The sequence below is a fragment of the Gobius niger genome, assembly GCF_951799975.1.
Source record: "Gobius niger genome assembly, chromosome: 15".
Lineage (NCBI taxonomy): Eukaryota > Metazoa > Chordata > Actinopteri > Gobiiformes > Gobiidae > Gobius > Gobius niger.
In genome coordinates this window covers 14,909,785-14,936,284 of record NC_136866.1, presented here as the reverse complement: position 1 = coordinate 14,936,284, position 26,500 = coordinate 14,909,785, and the positions used below count along the sequence as shown (strand labels likewise).

General features: G+C 41.6%; 1 long non-coding RNA gene across 1 annotated transcript in view; it reads left to right on the top strand.

Annotated features, from left to right (window-relative positions):
- The window catches only part of LOC306975359, a 62,407-nt gene that overhangs the window by 20,097 nt on the left and 15,810 nt on the right, over positions 1-26,500 (top strand). The window contains exons 3-4 of the long non-coding RNA XR_013793692.1: positions 9,402-9,463; positions 20,119-20,174. This is a non-coding gene — a long non-coding RNA (uncharacterized lncRNA). The remainder of the gene's footprint in view (positions 1-9,401; positions 9,464-20,118; positions 20,175-26,500) is intronic.

The following is a 26,500-nucleotide window of genomic DNA, read 5'->3' as shown; positions in this document are numbered from 1 at the left end:
GAGCACAATAATAATAATAATTTACACATGCACAAGAGGGCTATTTGTTATTTAGCATCCCACCTACCCACCGGTGCGCACCGTCTTGTTTAATTTCGTAACAGAGAACAAACTCTTGCATGGGTGATGCAAGTATCGTTAGATTGCATGTTACTAGGAAAACTGAATTTGCAAGTTGTTAAAGAGATGACTAAAGCTTATATCTAAGATGGGTTACAATATAAATATAAACCACCCAAGGACACACTGATGGTCACACAGAACAACATTATCTCGGCTAAAGCAGAGATGAGATCCTGAGGTTCCCAAATCGCCCGGAAATGCTGTTCATAAAGGTAATGAACGGAACCGGGGGAAAGAAGGAGGGAACAGACAGCCCCTAGCCCCAGACACGGGGCACCCCCTCTTGTAGACCTACTAGTTTTTTTTTTTTAATGTAATGTTTAGTTATTACTATTTTTTTAAAAAGTTACATTTATCTGCTAATGGCAACAAAAATATGAAATAAAAATGAATAAAAAAGGAAACACATTTCATGAGAATCCAAGTCCCCACACCGCATATGCACCCATCCCCCACTCCATGTGCTCACCGAGTGAAGACCACATAGTTGAAACAGTTCATGTAATGTTTTTTCCCCTTTGACATATTTTATACATGTTACATTTCGCTGAAACATCAAATAAAAATGCATAAATAAATCATTTTAAAAGGACACACATCAGAGTCCCCACAAGACCCACCTTGATGCCCTTCCCCCACTCCATCATGAGGGAAGGACAGGTGGGCGCGTTCAGTATGGCAGACTGCAAGAAGCACGGTTCCTGAGATTTGGAGTCCCCACACCGCATATACACCCATCCCCCACTCCGTGTGCGTATAGAGTGCAGCTCGTGTAGACCTACTCGTGTTTTGTGTGTTTGTTTTTGTTAATGGTTAATTATTACTATTTTAAAAAAAAGTTATATTTATCTGCTAGTGGCAAAAAAAATCTGAAATAAAAAATAAATTAAAAAGGAAACACAGTTCCTGAGATTTGGAGGCCCCACACCGCATATGCGCCCATCCCCCACTCCGTGTGCTTATAGAGTGTAGCTTATGTAGACCTACTCGTTTTTTGTTTTTTGTTAATGTTTAATTATTACTATTTTAAGAAGTTATGTTTATCTGCTAATGGCAACAAAAAATCTGAAATGAAAAATAAATAAAAAAGGAAACACAGTTCCTCAGATTCCGAGTCCCCACACCGCATATGCGTCCATCCCCCACTCCATGTGCTTATAGAGTGAAGACCACACAGTTGAAAGATTTTGTTATATATTTTTTTCCATTTTAAATATTTTAAACATGTTACATTTGCCTGTAATGAGAAAGCATCAAATACAAATGAATAAATAAATAATTTTAAAAGGACACACATCGCGGTCCCCACAAGGACCACCTCGGTTCCCCTCCCCCACTCCATGTGCTCGTTGAGGGGAGGACAGGTGTTTGCGATCAGTGTGGCCAGGCAGACTGCAGCACACGACGGACACAGGGATGAAAGGCAACAGAAATGAAACCAGGGTAAGTCAATCATAATGTTCCTGTTATATTTATTCAAATGAGCTATATTAGCTTATTTGAGTTTCGATTTCTGCAACTGCAAATTTTACACATTTTATGCGGTCCTTGTGTGCAGTACTGCTAGTAGGCTAGCTTAGCTTGTTGGTCTTTAGTCTATTTTGAGTCAGCATTAACTGTATTTTTTTTTTACCTGTGTTGTCTCAGATTTCTCTCAGTCCTAAAGTATTTTGTTTTAGTGGAGCTCTAATGTAAAGCTTGTAGCTCACCTCATGCCTGCATCATGTTAAGTTTTGTGCCCTCCTGCATACGAGTGCAGCATTTCATTAATACTGTTTATTGTGACAATCAGCAGTTACAGCGACAAGCCATGTCATATTTAGAAGTGGGCAGTAAAAACACTGGCTATTAATCAGGATTCTAGTGATAAGATCCAGAAATATATTTTATTTACAAGCAAGAAAAAAAAACTTGCCTCTCAAAATGCAAGACCTGACAGATTGGTTTCAGGAACATGCCTTTTCTGTGTTATGTACACAATTTTGGGACTTTTCACCATTCAACTTTGGAATATTTATTTAATATATTTAATTACTTTTAAAACAAAGTATGTCACAATGCAATGATGGACAACTAAAGAACAATAAGCACAGTATAATGAAATGTTGTAAAAGTCTGTATCCTGGACTTTAGAATGAGCGATCACTATATAGTAAAGTGTTTTGTGTTGCAGAGAGTTTACTTCAACCCTCAGACTGAAGGCTCGTATTTTTTTGCTCAGTTTGTCCCATTATATGTTTCAGGTAAAGAAATTGAATAAAAAGGCGAAAGCCCGGAAAGCAGCAGCAAAGTCCAAAATGAAAGGGGTTAAACCAGCTCAGGAAACAACTGAGGTGCTAAAGGTAAAATAATAAACTGTTGCAATGCTTTTGACTTGTGTTAAATTGGGAAAGTCATCTACTGACAATACTGTTCTTCTTCCATAGAATTCACAAGATGCTCCTGGAAATCAAACCTGCATGGATGCTGACCACTCAGATATTCTACACTCCAATACAACCAACACTATTTCAGTAAGTTTACACAATAGAATTGAATGAACAAGCAGTTTTCTGATTTAAGTTCACAGATTCCTTTTTGTTTGTCTTTAATAAGAAACCACAAAACTTGGTGTAAACTTGAATCATTGCATTCTTCCATAGACTACACAACATGGTACAGAAAACCAACTCTCTATGCTTGCTGATGCTGCTGCAGATGCCCCACCCCTGGAGAGAACTGAAAGTGTATTTGTAAGTTCTCACAGCAACAACTTTACATTTTTATTTTCCTCTCACTTCTGACACCCATGTAGTCTCGGGTGAATGGACAACTTTATGATTGGCCCCAGTGCCATCACAAACACATTATAGCTACACCTATAGGGACACCTACACCTATAGGGACACCTACACCTATAGCGACACCTATAGGGACACCTATAGGGACACCTATAGGGACACCTATAGCGACACATATAGGGACACCTATAGGGACACATATAGCGACACCTATAGGGACACCTATAGGGACACCTATAGGGACACATATAGCGACACATATAGGGACACCTATAGCGACACCTATAGGGACACCTATAGGGACACATATAGCGACACCTATAGGGACACCTATAGCGACACCTATAGGGACACCTATAGCGACACCTATAGCGACACCTATAGGGACACCTATAGCGACACCTATAGGGACACATATAGGGACACCTATAGGGACACCTATAGGGACACCCATAGCGACACCTATAGCGACACCTATAGCGACACCTATAGCAACACCTATAGGGACACCCATAGCGACACCTATAGCGACACCTATAGCGACACCTATAGGGACACCTATAGGGACACCTATAGGGACACCTATAGCGACACCTATAGCGACACCTATAGCGACACCTATAGCGACACCTATAGGGACACCTATAGGGACACCTACACCTATAGGGACACCTATAGCGACACCTATAGGGACACCTATAGGGACACCTATAGGGACACCTATAGGGACACCTATAGCGACACCTATAGCGACACCTATAGCGACACCTATAGCGACACCTATAGCGACACCTATAGCGACACCTATAGCGACACCTATAGCGACACCTATAGCGACACCTATAGCGACACCTATAGGGACACCTATAGCGACACCTATAGCGACACCTATAGGGACACCTACACCTATAGGGACACCTATAGGGACACCTATAGCGACACCTATAGCGACACCTATAGCGACACCTATAGCGACACCTATAGCGACACCTATAGGGACACCTATAGCGACACCTATAGCGACACCTATAGCGACACCTATAGGGACACCTATAGCGACACCTATAGCGACACCTATAGGGACACATATAGGGACACATATAGGGACACCTATAGGGACACCTATAGGGACACCTATAGGGACACCTATAGCGACACCTATAGGGACACCTATAGCGACACCTATAGGGACACCTATAGCGACACCTATAGCGACACCTATAGGGACACCTATAGCGACACCTATAGCGACACCTATAGGGACACCTATAGGGACACCTATAGCGACACCTATAGGGACACCTATAGGGACACATATAGGGACACCTATAGCGACACCTATAGCGACACCTATAGCGACAACTATAGGGACACATATAGGGACACCTATAGCGACACCTATAGGGACACCTATAGGGACACCTATAGGGACACCTATAGGGACACCTATAGCGACACCTATAGGGACACCTATAGCGACACCTATAGGGACACATATAGGGACACATATAGGGACACCTATAGCGACACCTATAGGGACACCTATAGCGACACCTATAGGGACACCTATAGGGACACCTATAGGGACACCTATAGGGACACATATAGGGACACCTATAGGGACACCTATAGCGACACCTATAGGGACACCTATAGGGACACCTATAGGGACACCTATAGAGACACCTATAGGGACACATATAGGGACACCTATAGGGACACCTATAGCGACACCTATAGCGACACCTATAGGGACACCTATAGGGACACCTATAGCGACACCTATAGGGACACCTATAGGGACACCTATAGCGACACCTATAGGGACACATATAGGGACACCTATAGGGACACCTATAGGGACACCTATAGGGACACCTATAGGGACACCTATAGGGACACCTATAGGGACACCTATAGGGACACCTATAGGGACACCTATAGCGACACCTATAGGGACACCTATAGCGACACCTATAGGGACACCTATAGGGACACCTATAGCGACACCTATAGCGACACCTATAGCGACACCTATAGGGACACCTATAGCGACACATATAGGGACACCTATAGCGACACATATAGGGACACATATAGGGACACCTATAGCGACACCTATAGGGACACCTATAGCGACACCTATAGGGACACCTATAGCGACACCTATAGCGACACCTATAGGGACACCTATAGCGACACCTATAGGGACACCTATAGCGACACCTATAGGGACACCTATAGCGACACATATAGGGACACCTATAGGGACACCTATAGCGACACCTATAGGGACACCTATAGCGACACCTATAGGGACACCTATAGCGACACCTATAGCGACACCTATAGGGACACCTATAGCGACACCTATAGGGACACCTATAGCGACACATATAGGGACACCTATAGGGACACATATATAGATATAGATATAGATATATCTTCAGATTTTTTCTGTCCTTCTATGCAGCTTTCTCAAGAGTACCTGGATAAAGTGTTTCCTCATTCTGAAGATGTGGTTCCTTGTTCTGGTGACGACTCTCTCAGCCTAACTGTGAGCAGTGGCTCAAAGTACAGTCCGTCAAAACAGTCCATATGGGAAGAATCCACAGAAGAAGCAGGTCGAGTGTCAGACACCATTTTCAACAAAGCAGCCAAGGGAAAAAAAGTAAAAAAGTACAGAAAAAGAAAAGTTCCCAGTACTTCTAAATACTCTGAGAGTGACTACTATGATGGCTCAAATGATGAACCAGTAAAGAAGAAGATGAATGTGTCCACCATGAAGCTACGGAAAAAGAAAGATGGTGGAAGAGTTTATAGAAACAAAATGTCCAGGCAATTGACACGTACACACGGTAATGAAAAAGACTTTCCCTCAAATCGAAAGAGCGTAATAACAATTATAGTATTGTGTTTGTCCAGAGAAAGTGGTGGAGGCTGAAGATAGTGACTTGTCAGAAACAGAGAAAAGGCTGGAGACAACTTTGCAAGGTGAGCTTTTTCATGCTGTGAAAATTTATGGAAGTCACTGTAGGTTAGCAGAAAGTTGGAACATAGTTAGAATCTAGCTCATTGCATTTTGAATGTCTCACCTAGTGGTTTCACTAATAATTTCTGTCATTGTGACAAAGCCGGTCATGGGCAATTCTTATCAAAGATTATAATGACATAATATGCAGTCCATATTAGGGCTGAAACAACTAATCAATTCATCGACAACTAATCAATTATTGAAATAGTCGACAACTATTTTAGTAATCGATTAATCGTTTTCTAGTAAACACAGAGTCAAAGAGGGCAAAAATGAAAATTGTATATTTTTTATGAAAACCTACTTTGTTTTTATAGTTAGGGTCTGTAGTGTTTTGCGCATTGAACATTTTATAAATATCCATCTGTCTCATCCAGTCAGTAGCGGAATTGATGTAAAAAAAAAAAAGTAAATTGGAAGACAGGAGACCCTGTATCAGGCACCCACACTTGGTTAGTGGTGTTATGTTTTTATGTTTCCTGTGTTCAGAATCAACCATTCAAGGAGAGCAGCGGAATGTGGGCCCTGAAGGTGCCCATCAAACAGGTACTTTATTATTTATTCATTTATTTGATAGGGACATGTGTGAACAATGAACATGTACAACATCTACAACATTTATAGCCAAGGCTAATTTGCAATGTCCGTCCCTATTTGCTGTCTAGTTTAGATTGGCCAGGCACTAGGGTTGGAAAATTATCTGAATCTTGATAAAATCCTTTTATTGGAATTCCATTGAATCATGGAGGACACAGCAACACAGCACTTAGATATTTGTGTTGACTAAATCCAAATGAAAAGACTAAAATCATCCAAACTTCCAATGACCTAATATCCATTTTACTTTACTGCCAAAGGAACAGGTCGGTGCTTTGTTCACATGGAGAACAAACATGAAGATTGATTAAATATGATTATATTATTATAAATGCAAAGTTGACAAATGGTAAATGGTTTCAACCTACAGTATATAGCACTTTTCTACCCTCCTTTATCTAGCTGGTGTCTGTGTGAAAACTGTCTCGCCCATTCTTTTTTGATTCATTTTTTTTCTGTTCCAGAACCTCTGAGAAGGACCTGGTCAGCTGATGAAGTGCGAGCGGTGGAGAAGACCCTCATGTCGTTCATACAGGAAGGAAAAGTTCCAGGGAAGTACGATTGCATGGCTTGCATTGAGGCCTCTCCAGAAGAACTTCAAAATCGAACCTGGTCAGGCATTAAGTTCTACATTAATAATCGAATCCATGCAGGTAATAAAAAAAGCGCAAAAAGAGCTCGATAAAGAGTTCGGTGCATCATTCAATCGATTTTTCTTTTAATGAACAAAATCAATCTTAAATGGCTTATTTTCAAATAATCAATCTGACACTTAAATAGAAATACACATTTTGAAAGTACAGGCTCAGGACGTGATTTTATCATTGATATTCCTTTTATTTGTAACAGCTGTTTCCTCTTTTATTATTAATTAACCTTACAGTTTTTCACTTGCCTGGCCACCCGCCCACTACTGCTTTTTGTTTCTGTTCAAAAGACCATCTGAGATTTGATTGGCTGTTTGCAAAGTTCCAAAACTAAAGAGTTATTTGTGTATATAAAATAAAATGTTTTATAAAATCAAATTTGTATCTTTGTAGTAGTAGGTTGTGGTTGGGGGGGTGTGGTTGGTTGGGTGTGGTTGGTTGGTTGTGGTTGGTTGTGGTTGGTTGGGTGTGTGGTTGGTTGGGTGTGTGGTTGGTTGGGTGTGGTTGGTTGGGTGTGGTTGGTTGGGTGTGTGGTTGGTTGGGTGTGTGGTTGGTTGGTTGTGTGGTTGGTTGGTTGGTTGTGTGTGGTTGGTTGTGTGTGGTTGGTTGGTTGGTTGTGTGTGGTTGTGTGTGTGGGTGGTTGGTTGGTTGGTTGTGTGTGGTTGTGTGTGTGGGTGGTTGGTTGGTTGGTTGTGTGTGGTTGGTTGTGTGTGGGTGGTTGTGGGTGGTTGTGTGTGTGGGTGGTTGTGTGGGGGTGTGGTTGGTTGGTTGTGGGGGTGTGGTTGGTTGGTTGTGTGTGGTTGGTTGTGTGTGGTTGGTTGTGTGTGGTTGTGTGTGGGTGGTTGTGTGTGGGTGGTTGTGGTTGTGTGTGGGTGGTTGTGGTTGGTTGTGGTTGTGTGTGTGGTTGTGTGTGTGGTTGTGTGTGGGTGGTTGTGTGTGTGGTTGTGTGTGTGGTTGTGTGTGTGGTTGTGTGTGTGGTTGTGTGTGGTTGTGTGTGGTTGTGTGGGGTGTCCTGGCAGGAGAATTGGAACTGCCGACCATCCAGTTGCAGCTTGACCTGTTCATCTGTTTACCAGAAAAGATTGATTGTGATTGAGTATCTTTTAAAACTTCTTGCCATTTTGCACAGAATGACCAAACATGATTGGAATTGTACACAAATTACCTGCCTTGTTATTGTCAACTGTTTGTCACAAGAACTAGATGTGCCCTAATGAGAAAAGCTCCTTAGGGGGCTGACTACTGTTCAATCAATAGACTGCTGTGTTTGCGTCCTTATTTCGGTCTCCAATACCACACGAATAGAATCACTAAAGTGGGTAAGGCACTAATTGAGACAATTTGTACTTGTTTTTTTGGTTTTACTTTTATGTATGTATTTTTTTTCTTTTGAGTATTTTTCATGGTATATGAAAATCAAACCACTTTGGTAACAAACAGTTCTTCCTTTGTTTGTCTTTTCTGTCAAGGAAGTTGTTCTCCATGTTTCCTAGTACCCCACGTTCTTCTGCAGTCGAGTCGCTGCAGGTGAACTGGGAGAACAAAATTTAGAGAGATCAATTTGAAACTTTTGATGTGCATATAAATGGCCCAAATTGCCTATAATTCAGCGAAATCTTATACCCATTATGTTGATTTATAGATTTATATCCTATTAAGTTTTTGGATCTCTTGGCTCCAAAGCATTGCCAATCGCCGACTTCAAAACAAGATGCTATCATTTAAGTGAATGGCGTGGATAAAGCTGCAGCCGCTCGGTTTGGCCGTGATCGATGGCTTAGTCGGTATAACAGCATTCACCAGGGAGAGTTTGAAAAGACCAGCAGGAACTCTTCATTCCTCTCTCTGAGTCTGGCTCCCAAGTTTGAGACATTTTTCGGTGCTTTGACAGCGACTCAGGTATTCAGTGCACACTTTTTCGCACCGTCCTTTGAAACTTCTACTCCCGTTGTCGTCGACTCTTCTGCTGAAAGGGGAAGGCGACGAGGTAGCATACAGCAGTCAGGCACACACACGTGTAGAGATTTTGGACATAGTGTCACCATGCTGGGGTATGCACATAAATTCAACTTGTAACTTTTTTTTGGCTCGGTTTTCTGTTGAGTAGACTAGAATGCGTACCATGTGTAAAAAGCTAAATTCGAAGCGATCCCAGTGGGAGGAAGGGGAGATAAATCCTCGGTGGATCAGCCCCTATGTTTAAATGTTTTGTATTTGCAGGAAACGCCCCAGATCCCGTCGTCGGGAGCAACGCTTGACCCTTCCTTTATCGTCCCCTGCAGGTCTGAACCCTCTGAAGCTTACCCCTGGCCTTTTCTGTGCGCCTCTTGTCTTTGTGCTGCCCCTTCGGGAGGCTCTCGGTCCCACATCTGTCAAACTGTCACCGAGCCGCTGTCTCCCGCTCTGCCGCCCTCTGTCCTTTAAACCGCCATTACCCACAATCCCCAGCACTGAGTTCACACGGCCATTCGTTTAACATGCACTTGTTGAGTGTCGTACATGTTTATTAATGAGCCGGCACATTTAATTGTTGATGATTGTCAATAGTTTTGTGTGATTTTCTTTGTTTTCATAGAGGTTTATGGTATACTTTGTCACCCATGGGCTCCCAACCCTTCTGTTAATGCCGCTAGTTGCTCGGAGAATTGGACAACCCCAGTGTCGGCATCAGTGACCCAACTCCAAATCTAAGTTTGGTCAGGACTAGCTGGAGGATGAAGTTTATTGCACCTCAAAAGGAACAAAGTAACCACTTAATCTTATTTCAAAACTATCATCAAAAGTAATGTATTTGTGTGACAGTGTTTGGTCCATGCTTCACTATGTAGTGCTGTTCTGACTGAATTCTTGACCATTATTAGCCTCTATCGACTCTTGAAGCTGTAGAGCGCTGCAGCCTCATTAATATGCCTGCCACAAAGTATCACAATATGTTGCAAAATCGATATTGTCACACCCCAAAGTAACCCCTAAGGCCTACGATTGTGTAAGGCTGCTGCACATTTGATGGAACACTGTTCTGTCCTCAGTGTTGTGGATTTGAGTCCCTGCTCCGACAATCTGCTGAATGTCTCTCCTTCCTTCTTTCTTTCTCTTTTTCACCCTGAGCTGTCAAATCCAATAAAAATACCTACAAGCCAAAAAATCCTTAAAATCTTAGAGGAACAGGCCACCATTTTTCCATACTGAGATATGTTCTTAGAGCTTAGATGAGTTGATGCGTACCTGTCTGGTCTTTGTGCGTGCGCTCAGTCATGCAAAACGACCAAAGATGTTGTTAGCATTCGGCCTCTCCCAGTATATTCCTATAGCTCCAAACAGGGGGTGAAGTTGGAAGCTACGACGCTCTTCCACGGGCAAACCAGACAGGTACGTATCAACGTGTCTAAGCTCAGGTAAGAACATATCTCAGTATGGGAAAACGGTGGCCTGTTCCTTTTTAAAAAGGTGAAAGCATAACACGCCTTTAAATTTAACGCAAATCAATGAATTGTTTTTTGATTTTCAGATAAGTTCCCTGTCAGGAGTCCATACGAAGTATTCAAACGGAACTTTCAATGAATGAGTGAACCTTGTAGTAACCTGGTCCATTATCATATTACATCTGTTGATAACATAGAAACTGCAGCGTGACAATCATAATTTCACCAGCTCCAATCTCTGGAATGCACTGGGTTAATACGACATTCAAAACTCAAGCTCAAGCAAAACATAAAATAACTCTTTTTACTGCCGATCTAAATGTAGCATATGTTTATTTGCTTTCCCCATGCATTAATGCATCCTCCTAAGCTGTTCTCCCACACTATTTTAAATGTGAGAAGAGGGTGAAAGCAGCACCCTGGGGCCTAAATGCTTTAAGTGCATGTTTATGCCTCTGGACGTATAAAGATCCGAGGTGTTTATGTTGCTGTACGTTAAACCGCAGTGCGCTGACTCACCTAGACATCAGAGGAGCATTTTTATCTGATTGTCAGTCTGTTTTACCGGGCTTGCAGCTATTTCAGTGGTGATTGTTGTCACGGTTTTACACATTTACAGCTAAACAATTGCTATTGGTGTCTCATCCCAGAATGCTTTATATCTTGGAGAGAGAGTGTTGTAATCTTGGCTTCGTCGACTGCCTCGGTACATTTATCCCGTGTTCTACAAAATGAATGTGCTCCTTAGCCTGAAGGTTTGGGAGTTAGCCGGTCGTGCCATGGCTACCCCTGCCGCTGCCGCTGTTTATAACCTATCACCCAGACAAAGAGAAGGGGAGAGCCGGAGCGCAGAGTGGCATGTTTTTGTTGTCGGGCTTTTGTGGACTGCTGTTTTATGAGCTCTGTGGTCAGGGATGTGGTAGAGGAGATTTATCACATTCATTACTAGCGCTGCACCACACTGTCGGATCCCGCCGGACGCCGCTGCAAACACTGGACCTGTATCAAAACAGATTGTGGCTAGTATAGACTGTCCCTGAGTAGCGAAAGTTGTGTCTTTGTCCAAAGGGCTATTACTGGGAGTGTTTAGAGAGACCTATTATGCTTCTTCAGGCTGTGCTGTGAGCTGGAGTCGCAGCAGTTAGCCCGGTTCAGCAACACGAAGTGGCCAAAGAATGACCAGGTTCAGGGAGCATGAGGCTTCATTTTACATGGATTTGCCACCTGGGAGTTCAGACCTGATCCAGACTAAGAATCTTTGGGATGTGCTGGTGAAGGCTTCATGCAGTGGTCAGTGATCAGACTTTCCCATCATCTTGCTGAAAAAAATGACTGCAACACTAGACTGAAATACATTTTGTAGCATTGCAGAGGCTTATCCAAACAATGCCATGACAAATGTGTGCAGTAAAATGGCAATCAAAGCGGTCCAACATTTCATGAACTTTTTTATGGACCAGAGACAGAGATGAACAGCAATGAAGCCATGGAATATAAAAAATAAACATATACTGGACATGGGTAAAAAAAAATATTGCATAGTATCACTTGTACCACTTTTCGCAAACTTCATATCTAGATTCTTTAATCGCGCTCCATCAAATCCTTTTTTTAACAACTCTTTAACAATTACTGAGATTCATTGCAGCCGTTTCCCCATTTCACCTTTCTGTGACTCTATCCCCTTAGACAGCAGGCTTCACACAGCGATTTGGTATTCTTAAAGCTTCCTGATACACTTGCTTAAAGGGCTTTCAAACTCTCAAAGGTGAGTGAATCCTAATGGCTGCTTTGGTGACCCACATCGACGAGCTGCAGTGCTCCTGGCTCGGGCTCTACCTGAATCTTTGATATGTGATTCTATTTCCTGTCGAGTCTGGAGCTGGCGAAGTGGGGAAGTTCTTTCAGCTTTTTCGAGTGAACTTTTGAACTTGAAACTTTCACTCTCCCCCTCACCAGGGCTGTTTATTATCTCCTCTAAATTTACCGCTGCACCGCTCCTGTCAATTCCCGACACACATTTGGTCTTGTGCCTTTTGAATACTCCGATGCTCCCCGTTTCTTCTGACCTCAGCTCACTCCTCCTTTCCACCGCTGGCTCACTTCCTCCTCGCGGTGATTTACAGACTTAGCGAGGATCTGCTGCTTTGGACATGCTCCTCTTCCTCCACATTTTTCCAATTCTTTTCTCAATCGAGTGCGCAGATGATTCCCAGGCTTTGCACATGCACTTTCGAACCGGAGTTGGCGTCACAGATTTTGCCAACAATCAAGTTTGTGAACTTGACTTTTAAGCCGTATGCCAAGCCTCATCTTTTTGTTGTACAGCACGGGCAACATCACCTCTTTTAAAGTTACCTTTCATATAAACCAACCATGTGTATGTTTATGTATTTTCAGTGGATTCAATTTTGGAGTGAAAATGTCACTTATTGCCTTGTGAAAGAATCCAATTGTTTATAACCATTTAAGAAGCCACCATGGTCTCCTCTATTCTGCAAAAAGTTTGACCTGGAGTAATCCTCGGACAAAGCTGTTAAATGTTGTTTCTTCTTTGAACTTCTGGATAGAATTGTGTCAGTGTTAAAACCCAAAGCGATCCTTCACATTATTAATGCCCATAATCCAACATTGTATCAGTTCTGTGTTTTATAAGGTTGTGCTGAAGCTGTAAACCACGCTGTATATCAAAACTGGAAGTTAGTTATTCTTACAGTGACCAGCAGGAGGAGAATTGGTCAAAGTCTTACCTCCCTCTAGTGCCTCTGTATGTCATTGCTACCATTTCATTCTTACATAAGAATGAAATGGTCTGAATGTTGTGGCTGAAAGAAGTACATAGACATAATTTAAAAATAAAAAATATGTTTTTTAAAAGTACTCTTTTATAGCTATGCACACATGCTATGGCTTGTTTGAAAGATGAGACTCTAAGCTCTCCGTGGATGAAAACAGTTCCTGCGGTCCGCGGTTCCTGAGAAATCTAAACTAAATAGAGGCTAGTTTTGATCTAAATCACTGTTTTTTTTCTTCTTCTAGAAACAGAGATATCGCATGTTTTATGAAACACAGCGGTCTCCCTCATTTCACTCTCTTCACTGGGCTGGGATTGAAAAAAAGAGCTTAAGAAAAGAACATCGTCTATTGAGAATGTCTGGGCGTTAGTTTCACGTTGTTTTAGGAGAACATAGAGCTGAAATATTGAGAGAGAAAAAACGCTGTGAGCCGAGGATGCGGTGGTGTGGCGTCTGACACAAGGTTTATTTTTTTAGATCATACAAAACTGTCGGCTTTTGACCTCATTGGTCTTCTGATTAAAAATAAAGAGCGATCTGAAGCACTAGGTGTGGAGATCATTGTTCTGTGCAGGAGATCCTCTCTGCTCTCACTTCCTCCTCTCTCTCTGAGCATTGTGCTCCTGCAGGACCGCTGGGCGGGACATTGAAAACACACGCTGAACTAATGAGAGGCATTGTTCATTTCTGCCACGTTGTGATTAAAGCAGTACTAAGTAACTTATTTACCTTTTAATAAATCATTTCCATAGTCCCTCTCTGGGGGTAATACACGTGTTAATGGGATGATTGAGGGGTCTTTCATCTCCCCCTGGTGTCTCTGACCAGAAAACCACAATTGCAACTTGACTGCCACCAGACCGGAGCAACCAATACACACAAATGGAATCACAAAGAAAAAGCTAACAGGGTAACGGGCAAAACTAACTGCGGGCTAGCGCCACTTTAAACAGTATTTACAGCCAAGTTTGAGTGAAAAAAATATTTCCATTGTGTAATTGGATGTACAATATCCCTCTCTCCCTTCGCCTTTTCTGTCAGCGTAGTATTTACTCTCACGGACAAATAATGAGTAAAAAAATCGCAACTTGCTACGACACCTGCAATTGCGCTTATGGCCTCTAGGAGCAAGAGTTACTTAGTACTGCTTTAAATGCCCAGATGAAATGTCCAGATCGCGACTTTTCACAAGTTAAATTCTCTTTAATACTCGGCCTGAACATCAAACCATAGTTTGAGTTTTCCCCCTGACCTATGAAACTCCAATATGCTTCTCTGTTCCGTGTAATTCCCATTGATTACATTAGCACTGCCATGTTAATCATCACAGCTCAGCAGCGTCAGAGTCGTTCGGGCGAGCCGTTTCTTGGCCAGTCAGATCCTTACAAATATCTTGGCCCGGCAAAACTCACTGGCCGTCAGTGTGGGCAGACACCCAAGCCAGGTTTTGCTGAATAGCTTCTAACGCTGGCCTAATCTCAGCTTCTCTCCTAAAGAACCACAGACAAATAGATTTGATACAGCGGCCTTGCCAGGATGCATCCCTGTTTCTCCGAATGTTTGAAGAGTGTGGGAGAGGAAAACTGAAGTCCCCAAGACGGATTTTTACTTCAAAGCAGGACAGCTGAGAGATGCAGACTATAAAGATGGATTATAAAGATGGCGACGGAACAAACCAGCTTAAATAAAATGTTTGCTGTGATGCACTCTTTGTCAGTGTGGTGATGGCGATCCTCGGGTTTCAGTCACTTGACTTTGTCTTGATATGGAAGCCGTTTATGAGAGGACTTTTGACCATACATGCAAAAGATGCAAATTTTCATGTCTGGGAGAGACAGCAGGGATTACTCCTACAAAAGGGTATGCTGCTCAGAATACAGATTGTAAAAAAAGTCTGTTTGACCAATTTTTTTTGCCTAATATGCTAACAAATGATGAGCAGCTTATATTAGCTTATAGGTCATATAATATAAAGTAGCCTAAATGTGTGAAATTTTCTGTGCGTCTGGAATTTGTGCTTGGACCTAATTTGGTCTAAATAGTAATAATTTTGAACTTAAAGTGAGATATTTATCAGTTTCTGCACCATGACCGTGTATAAATATGATGCTGGTATGGTCCTTGCTGCTCAGTCCTGCTTTACCAGACAGTGCTTGAAGTATAAAAGCTGCTATCTCTGCAAAGTTATGGTGAAATTGCAGCTCATATTTCACTCTTCTTTCAAATGTTGATGTTCCTGGAAGTGGTCAAATTCAAAAAGTTCACTGTTATCTAAATGTTGATTTCAAAACTGCAAATCTGATCACATTTGCAGTACTTGGAACAGAAACATCGCAACTAGATATTTTTTTCCAACGTTATGGCCTCCAGCTTAATAATGCATTACTCTCTGGATGATGCTGGTTTATCACATTTTGTTCTACATGAAAACTTTTGGAGATGTTCGTTTGACCCAGTCATTGTTCACTGCATTATCTTCCTTCAATGCCACAGGCGACCAGTCTGGAGTCTCTGGTGACAAAAGTGCTGCGTTTGGGAACTCACCTGCAGAGCTTTACCATGGACTGCAGTTCCAAGATGACGGGTTATTCAGCTGTACATGTTTGATTTCATGAGGGAAACCAAAACAAGTGTTTTATCTGTCATTATGCAGTATTATCTTTTGTTCATGTCACATCAATGGTCTTAATGTTATGGCTGATCGCTCTAATTCCACCTTGAGCAGTTTATCAAGCAGAGATTTTATGATCTTTTAAAAATGATGTTGGTTTTTCTTCCGCTGCGGGAGGCTTTTCTTTTCACGGTCCATTTGTAAAGTATCAAATCACAGCGAGATACAGTTACATAAGGTGTTTACAAAAGGTGGCGACTATTCTTTGAGTGAAATTTTCTGAGTATAATGAACCCTGGGTAGCAATAGTGGAGCTAAAATACCAGCAAGAGTTTTTGATGTTAATGGATTTCAGGGTTTTATAGCATTTATTGTAGTTCTTTCAAAAGATGTAAGAGCATTTGTCAGAGCAGGTGGAGGAGTGTTGCAGAAAGTTCTGCTTCATGCTGTTTTTGTTTCTCTTGTCATTTGGGTAAAAGTACACTAGCACTGTTGAGAAATGCTGCAAAAGTTTCCTTGAATTATGATTTGCAAATTTCCAAAGTTGGATGTGGCCATACAGAATATACACTTTACATTTTGCACAAAGACTATTTGTCTGGGACTCATCCCCACAAGTTCCAATGAGCATGATTGCCAGGCAGATTGCCCAAACAAACATGGCGGCTTACCTGAGTAGAAGAGAAATGGCTAATAAATCCCACACAGAAGCCTGATCAACAGCGATGATCAATCCTTGGCATTGTGTTTAACTTTTTATTTGCAGGAGTCATTTATTATCAGTAGCTGATGGTGAAAACAATCCCTTGAGCATCCTCTGTGCTCCTCTGTGTCGGGCCAAACATCTGGACGTTGTCAGTTTTATGACCTGCAATGCGAGCTCTCCTCGGCCTGAGCGCATGTACCACTGTATGATTTGTATCGCCGGAAACCTGCCAAAATATACGTCCCCCACAATCAGAGTGCTCTTTGAGATAATGGGGTTTTGTTTTATGGCCAATTCAAACTTGTGCAACATGCCCAAAAGTTCAAGGAATCCTGTAATAATCTCCTGACGACAAGATTGGTGTGACGATACTAGCGAGGGTTTGTCTGCAGAATGGGCAGTCCTAACCTTGTCCTTGAGTCTGCTGTGACCACTCTCATCCCGTAATGGGAAGGAAGGTAGTGTTGCCTGGAGAGCCATTTTTGATGATTTTCTTTCTACAAGGTACAACTAGACGTTTGAGGACACCAGTTGAAATTCTAATGCTATGTTGTGATGACCAAGAAATGGCATTGCATCAATTGAAAAGCTCAAGAATCTTAGCCTTTCTCTTCAGAGAAATATGAACAAGCCTTACAAGCTTGTTTAACAAATGTGATTACTGAATATGTATGTAGTTTGTAGATCATAATTCGATAAAGCCATCATACAGTATTTGTAAAACCCATGGTTCGTCTTTGCCTCATGTGTGTCTCCTTTTATTAGTGCTATGGAGGAGGTAATGGATCGTGATTCTGTCTGACTGTCCTCGTAGTGTTCTTCGCTCAAAGACACTTTCCAGCTGATTAGCATGGACGCCCCATTAGCAAGGCTCATTTGGCCCAATGTGAGCTGAAACAGACAGAGGTCCAACAGCCAACATCAACTGACACATTGTCAAACAAATGAGAATTTATCCAAGCGATGGCGAGACGACGGGGAAACAAATCACCACATTTTCCACCATGTTTTCATAGTATTTTTAAAACCCGATACAAAGCAGACCCATTACTGGGTATTGAGTAAGGCTTTTGATGAAGATGGGACTTAAAGGTTGATGCAACATGGAAGCAAAAAGTCAGTTTGAGTTTCTGATGAGATGGTTTCTTTTGTATTGGTTATCAACGAAAATTTTAAAGGCAAGGTGAGCTGTCGCACAAAGTTTCTGTTAAAGTCCGGAACACAACTCTGTTTCACTAAGTTTTGTTGGAATTACATAAAGAATTTTACCTTTCAATGAGTTAGTTTTATGCAGGCATTGAAATAACATTGTCTTGGACACCACAGCTCTGACATTTTTCAAAATGGACATATCTGTGACATGTCTGTAATGAAAAACGAGAGTGGGGGCTTGTCAGGATTTCAAATTGTCATGGAGCATCCTTTACAGGCAGCACTAGGAAAGCATTTACTTTCAGCCAACGGCATGCTTTCAAACTGATGGTGCCATGATGAACTCCCTTTGGCCGCAGAACTTTCCGGTGATGGGTTATGAACTTTGAAAAAGAGATGGTTTTATGATCCATCAATGACTCAGTGAAATCCAGAAAATAAACATTAGAGCGGTCAACATAAGTGTTAGTTTTAATGTGGTTAAACGGGCTGAACGATATGGAAGAAATGTCATATCTTGATATTCATGCCAGATATCTCGATATCGATATGATGCAATATAACTATAGGTTAGGTGAAAACCAAGCATTTTTCTGAAAAATAATGCAAAAGAGTGCAGTTTCATTGATGAAATTCGATGTTTATATCTTTTTTTTCAATTTTGATGTTTCGAATGTTCATATCTCGATGTTAATTAGGGTTGGGCGATGTTTACAGTGAACCACGGTGATGGACGATGATATCGTACATTGGCACAACTCTAATATCAATACGATAACAATATATTGTTGCTTTTTCGATATCAATATCTTGAATGTTCATATCTCGATATTGATATGATAACGATATATCTTTCAGCCCTAGTTAAAATCTAATAAGAACTTGATTTTATTTGTCTTGTTTGTCTTATTTAATGTAAAGTTCTTGTGGTATCCTTTACCTATACAGTTTAAACCACCAGTCATTTCTATTGGACCAAGTTAATATATATATATGCCTATGCATTCCTAAATGCTAATAGAATAAAGTAGGCCATTTCACAATAAATGGAAGTAAATGGAAAAGAATACTAGTATTTGTTTTTTTTGGTGCAAAATACCATTAAAAACGCTCCCCCTCTTTAATGTCAGAGCCACTTCTGAGACTGGACTCATAACTTTGCTTTTTTAATTGATGCTTTGCTTTGAAAAATTAGCCGTTCCTTTTCCACATGCTTTATTTTGCTAGTTTACCTTTTAGTTTTATAGTCTTGTGATGTTGCAACATATAATCCCATATTCCACAGTATATTTTTTTCCCCTTCAGCATTAAACTTAAAAAAAAAAATATATATATATATTTTCGAGATTGTAGTGACATCAAAATTGCCCCTGTGCGGCATAATAAGTCCCTGTTTTGCGATCATTGCTGCGATCTGTTCCAAATTGGGGGACGCACTGTGGGTGAACTTCCCTTTCCAATAACTGCATCCTGTATCAGGGAATCTGATTACTACGCAGCGCCGGCAAATCATTCAAACGCAGTCAATTTAGACTCATTCGCCCATGCAAGCAGATGGATCCCTAACAAGTTTCAGTGTCTCGGAATACGCGCAGAGCTGCCAGCTGCTCCCCCCCACCACCACCCCGCACCCCCCTCCAGGAAATCCAGCCCAGCTCCGCAAAGAGGAAATGAAGTGCATTTCAGTTTGCTGCATATGTTTGGAACTGTTGAAGAATAGTTGGCTAGATCTCAGGCGAATCCGGTTGTACCGTTTGATCTCTTGTCATGATGGTGATTACGCTCAGAAAGAGGAGGTGAAAACGTTAATAACACGGCGTGTAAGTTGGGATGAATCATTAGGCGTTCAAGGGAGGTTGTCTTTCATAGCAGTTGGTGTGATGTTTTGGGTCATTGTTTCTGCTTTCCCTGCATTAAAGTGAGTTCTTTACCAATGTGTTTGTACTTTTTTCTTTTCGTGTGAGCCGGGTCTGCTCAGTTTATTGCTGCAAATCGATACCTTTTTGATACCAATTCTACATTATTCATTATCAAGAACTAAATCATATTTTTATGTCATTGAGCTGGAACAACAGCTTTAGTTCTGTCTCTGGACCCACAAAGCACCAGTAGTACCTTTACTTTCTTGGCATACTATATTGTGTAGCAGTTCATATTTCAAATGTTCTAAGACAAATATAATGCTCCGTAATGACAAAATAGATGCTGCCGAGCCTTTCTTTTGTCACTTATAGATGTTTCTCTCTTGCAGGTTTACCAAAGGAGCCGTAATCTACTAACGGCTTGGACACGATGGCACCGTTACCAGTGAGTATAATCCATCTTTGTTGCCAATGTTGTGTTGAAAATGTTGCTTATATTACAATATTGTGGACACAGACTTGTCAGGTTGGCATAAATCGCGTTGAGACATTCAGCAAATTGTCGGTGCCTGGATTCAATTTGACCTCACAGTGAATTTCTTTGGTGTATTAGGCAAATAACAATATTCCTTTTGGTGTCGGCGCTGGCAGACTCTGCATCTGCTGTAGCTGTATAAAGATAACGCTTCAATATGAATGAAGAAAACAAAAGTTATGTTACCAATTATTTCAGTTTTAGGCTCTGCCAGTAAATGTGTAATGTGTGAATCCGTGTTTGTGCGATATATTGTGTCTTATGATATGGACATTGCGTAATAGCAGCCACTATCACCACTTCTGATTTATTTCCAATGTTTCATCCAAAGGGCTTTCATGTAAGTGCCACTCTTTTTTTAAAAACCCACTCCACAAGTCCATCCCCGCTGCCGTCTACTACTGACGAGCAGAACCGAAACTTTGCGAATCATCTACAGTGGGTGCTAAAAATGAGGCTTAATCTGCCGCACATAAGAGTGGTGTGTAGGCGGTCCTTATCGAGCTGGAAACGGCATGTTTTGTTCCAGTAAATGCTTCTCTCTCTCTCTCCCCTTCTCTCTCCCTTTTTTCTGTCTTTCTGTATCTCAACACCTCCTCTAGCCAGCATTGGCGTTCTGCGCACTCCCACACACCACATAGACACTGGCTTAGTTGGATTGCACTCTAAGCACCAGAATGAGGCAGTAAGATGAAGAGCAGGGATGATGGATGAGAGCGATGTGGAAAACAGATTTGCAGACACAAATTGAAAGGGGTAATGTAAAAATGCATGCTGTTATAGGCACCACTGGACAAAGTTCAAGATGAGCCGTACATACAATGACATTATTAGCTGCTGTATTGACAAATTTAATAATGGATAACTATTGCCTGAGTTGTATTATTCAATGAAGGTTCTTGAGTCATCTCTGCACTACAGAGTACAGAGACATTGAAGATGGACAACTCCTGTACGACTGAGAGCCTACACAGACCTCTCAGAAGAATTAGTTTCAGCATTGTTGGGTGGGAATTTTGTTAGACATCCTTTTTTTAAACTTTAGTATGAAATCAATGATAAGACAACAACTCTTTTGTGTATGTGGGCCCTTTAATTCTTATGTCAGATTTAAATATAGATCAGTGGGCTCACTTTCTTCAGCTTTCTAAAATGCCCTCCGAAAAGGATGCCCCGCTGACTCGCTCCATGCGGTATCATAAAAGTAGGTTCCCACAGCATGACCATTTCCTGCTGTGCTCCTTTGAGAAGGGAGACCTACGAGACAAAGGGTAACTTAGATAAATGCAAGGTACACTGCCATAATTGTCAAATTTATGCAATCAAATGTTTTATTTTAAAATGTTGCTTTTTCTTTGAATTAACTTTCCTTTGAACGGCCCAATATCGAGTAATTTTTTTTTTTTTCGATATGTCTTTTTCCCATAGTAATGCCATGTGACTTCTAACATTTTTGTTTTGGTCAGGTAATTTAAGTAAAAAGTCATGATTTATGTTCTGCATTGGGTTCATGTAAATTCATATTTTAACTAATGCACCACGTTAGGGTTAGCTTCTACTGTTTGCAGCATTAGTTCTGTGAATGTCCTCCGTATCCAACTAAAATTGGTCCTGCGTGATCTCTTTACCTGAATCAAAAATCAAACAAACTGGATCGAATCGATTTGGGGAAAATGAATTGCTATGAAGCCTATAGTAAATAGGGCTGTACCAGTTTAAAATCAATAGAACATTTCCGAACGTGTCTTAGGAGGGCTAAATCATGGAGTTGGCTGGTTTATACGTGATAAATCCTTATGGGGACAGAGCTTTTGTTTCAGTGGATATTACATGACTCAAACTTAACCGAAATAACCCTAGATTTTGTCAGGAGCGTTCGTAGAGGGCGCAGCGTTGAAGCGCTGCGGACCGTGGATTTGACAGAACGACTAGTCATTTTCCCTCTCTCTGTCTGAGCGCCTCCTCTCCTCCCACGTCCTCTCATGTGGAGTACAGACTCGATTCTTCTCCATTATCTGTCTCTCCTTCACTTACTGTGGGCACAAACTAGCAGGTCGCTGCCCAACCCCTCTGCGGTCACGTCATTAGGCTATTCTGGAGGGCCACCTCCGTTCAGCCACATACCTTTTCCCCGACTAATTGGCCACCTCTGCTTAGACCTGTCAACAGGAAACTCCAGTGCAAATGCAAGGTTATTTTGTTCCTCTTCTCACACAGCACAAAGCCTAATAGAAGTATGGTTATGTAATCGTGGAGTATATGGGTAAGACTAATAGTGGACATGATACATTACTCGTTCATACATCATGTGAATTTCAAAAGATTGTTGTGAATTTTTGCAACTTACTGAATGGTCGTTGTTGGTTTAAACCAGATGATGCAGTACTGGAATTTTGTGATCTGTTTTTCAAGTCATTTCCAGGAGTTGCAACTGGACACGACTTGCACTTGTGAGGTTCTGAGGTCAGTGACTCTACTTGAGTGATTTGCTGCCTTTGTATCTCTGCTTTTGGGTCACGTTTTGAAATGATGGTTCAAGTTCAAAGGAGTTCAAAGCTAAAGGTCCGTTGCTTGAAAACTGTTTGAAAAATAACTTGTGGCTGGACTCAGAGTTGTACTTGCACACCAAAGACTTAAGACGTGGGTTAGTCAGATCTGAAATATCCACTTTAGTCTGCGCGGTTAGGCCGAAGTTACTCTTGCGTTTAGCTCTCTATTTAGTCTTGTGTTAGTTGTGGTCGTTCGAAAGCCAAATATTATGAAGTGATGCGAGTTGTGAACAGTTTGAGAATCACCGGGATTGCCGCTTTCCAGCAGACACGTATCCAAAGCACCTGTCTGGTAAAACCCATCCAGCTGGTTTGGTTCCACACACCATCTGGTTCAGATCAGAATGAGCCGACAGACTTGACTTATTTATTTTCATATGAACCCGCACACTTTGGGAGAAACCGATCGACTGATGGACAATATCAACGCAGAGGATGCACAAAATAGACCTTAAATGAGCTTTCAGTTGCCAACAAGAGAACATCCTTCAATCAAATAAATAACCTCTAAATTAAGAAATAAGTGAAACTTTCAAACCTTCTCACTAATTCATAGCTTTGTGTCCTATTTCTGCGCAATAGCCCATTCAGAACATTAATTATTTCTGGTGTCATCAAAGCCTTCAAGTCCTTTCTGGATTATTTAGCAGTTTGTAGTGGCAGCTGGAGTCTCTGCAAACGGTTTGATGTTTTGTGACATGCTATTATCACATAAGCAAGTCTCTGCTGTGCACCGTTTAGAGGTGTTCTTCCCCTCGTCTGTCTCCAGTCTTCTGAGTGATATGGACTTCCTTCGGGGGAAACAGGAAGTGGCCGAGATCTGTTTCCTGATCTGATTGCACGTGATTGGTCAGAGCGGCATGGTTGAAGCGTGAGTCGCACGTACAAGAAAGAACAGGATTTCCTCACAGTGATCTATGGACATAGGCAAGACTTTCAGTTTTTCTGCCTGTACAGTATGTTGGTCACAATGTCATGCATACTTTTCTTTTTATCAGCTGTACATACATACTGTACTTCAAATTTCAGTCTCTAAAACATTTTGGCTGACCATCTGGTTTGAACATTTGCCATGCCTGTACTATGGTTGTGTCCCTGAGCAAGGCATTTCTTCCACAGTACTCACTCTAGTCATGTGCAGTCGTGGCTGGCTGCAACAGGAAGGGCTTCCTGTCTTCATGGGTTTCAAATGATGTCACTGCTGCCATGTTTGATGCAATTGCAAGATGGGGATGTCTGAGGAAAAGTAAAGCTGCCAAGAAAACCCACCATCAAGCTGCATATTTGTGATGGTCTGTTGTATGTTGTCAGTTCAGTCACCTATGAGGAGCTCAGAGTAGAGCCCCTGCTCCTTCAGAGCAGGCCTGGTCGCCTGGGAGCTGTTATGGGTGGGTCTGGGTACCATCATTTTTCTTACGAATACCTTTTACGATACCAATACTGATAGAAGAGAAACTTCGCACACCAATTACTAGAGGCAGGTGCATAAGAGATGAGGGAAAATCCCAGCGTACATGAGTAAAATTAATAATACTTCCCGCACACTGCCAACCTTGCAATAGTAAGTTGTTAGTTTAATAATCTTAAACTATTGGGAGGTTGGCAGTGGAAGTATTATTAATTTTACTCACGATACCTATACTAAAATATTTGTCATCTCGAACCAGAAAACAGAACTATAATGTTTTGAAGATCTGCAAATTTACAATATCGGGTTCAGGGAGAAATTGTGGCTAAAATAAAGAAAAATGGTGTTTCAAAAATCGGGCAAAAAATTGCAATAAATGTGGGAAAAAATAGTGAGAAATTGGGAAAATATTGGGGCAAAAATAAGAAAAAAATGAGTCAAATTGGAAAGCTTTAATGCTGTCCTTGGGCCAACAGCATCAAAAGTTGGATCTAGAGATGTTAGATTTTTTTTGGTACCTGCTTTCGATACTTTCCATTCTTTTTCAATATCGGTGCCTAAACTTTTTTCCACCATTGGGAGGAGGCCCCGGGGAAGACCCAGGACACCCTGGAGCGATGCATCTCTTGGCGGACCTTGGAACACCCTGGGATCCCCCAGACAAGCCGGAGGAAGGGAAGTCTGGGTGTTTCCGCTCAGACTACTGCCTCTGCAACCCAACCCTGGATAAAGCCGATGAAGATGGACACATGTTGCTTACAATGGTCCTTCAAAACCCATGAATAGAAACTAATCGTCGTGCAGCTAGTTTCCTGTCTAAAACTCTGATATAGAAGAGACCATCTGAGAAAGAGAAACTGTATAATTACATTTGAAATTAATTCATTATGTAGTATCATTATGTAAACATCTGAAACATCTAAAACTCTACGTTATCCTCTCTGATTGCCCTTCACTTTGGCCCTCCTCGAGAAACTATTCAGCACTCTGGACTGACCGTCGACACAGGTGCTCCTCCTTCATTTGGAGAAACAAAGGATTTTGTCATCGAAGCTTTCACCATCTGCGCCCCTTGAGTTTGAACGAGAAATCTTTGCCATTTTGTTGTCCCAGTTTGCAACAAATTAGGATGCGCTGTGTATTTTGACACCTTCGTAGTGAACTAGTTATAATTTCTGCCAAGCGCTTGCTCACCACCTGTTGCTCCTTCACTACTGTTCCCTCGTTCGACCATTTTCAATACACAGAAACTACTGAAGGAGTACTGCGAAGAACTCCTATTTCTCCACATTTCTCCACAGTAGAAATCCTGAATATGCCTGGCTCTCTGAATTGTTGAGAAAATGCACGGTCTCTCTCCACTGCAGTGCCGTTTGTGCTTGTTGTTGCCCACGCAAAGAGAGAGATGGAGAGAGAGAGACGCCATTTTGGAAAATCTTCTCCCTGATGGCTGTCATGTTATCCCTGGCTTTCTTTGCTTCCATTGATGCAAGCTGATGAAGTCAGCCAGTTAAAAGTGTGATGATAAAAGTATGTATTTTTACTGAATAGACTGGATACAATACAGCACAGTGAGTCATATATTAAGCGCTGGGCTGTCAGAAGTATTACTCAGCCTGGACACTGAAACGGGCAATTTTAGGTTGTAGTATGTGTCCATTTAAGGTCGATACACTTTTTACAAACCGTTATTAGATGGAGATGCATGTTGGCAGTGTGGTTAGCATTTTAATAGTGGAGTAAAATGTGTTTTGTACTTCAATAGGCGGTGTTGCGCATTGAGTTGCCTTGTGTACGAAATGTGCGGTATAAATAAACATGCCTTGCCTATTGTAAAAGACCTTTGTGCTTTTTCTTGATGGCCAGCTCGCAGCTCGTTGTTGTTTACGTCGCCTTGACTGTTTTGCTCACTGAATGTTGTGAAATGTGCTCGCCGTGAATTGGGATGTTAGTAATGTGTTTGGAAAGTAAGAGTTCAGACCACATCGAACAATTCCCTCTCTTATTCGTACACCCAAAAATTCCGGCAATGTGGAGGTTCGTCAACCTGGGGGCTTGTGAGTTGCCTTATATGCTGTGACTTGACTACTGTGCCATATAGATGGGAGCAACATCCGGGCACTAGGAACTAATAATTTAACTGAGGAAATGTGGAATCATTTCTCGTTCCTGGGATAAAATGACTTCAGCCAGATTTCAGTGATCAGAACCACAGGAAATCTTGCTTACGAACACATCACTGTCAGAAGACTATTGGGAGCCATTTTATTTTGTATGGG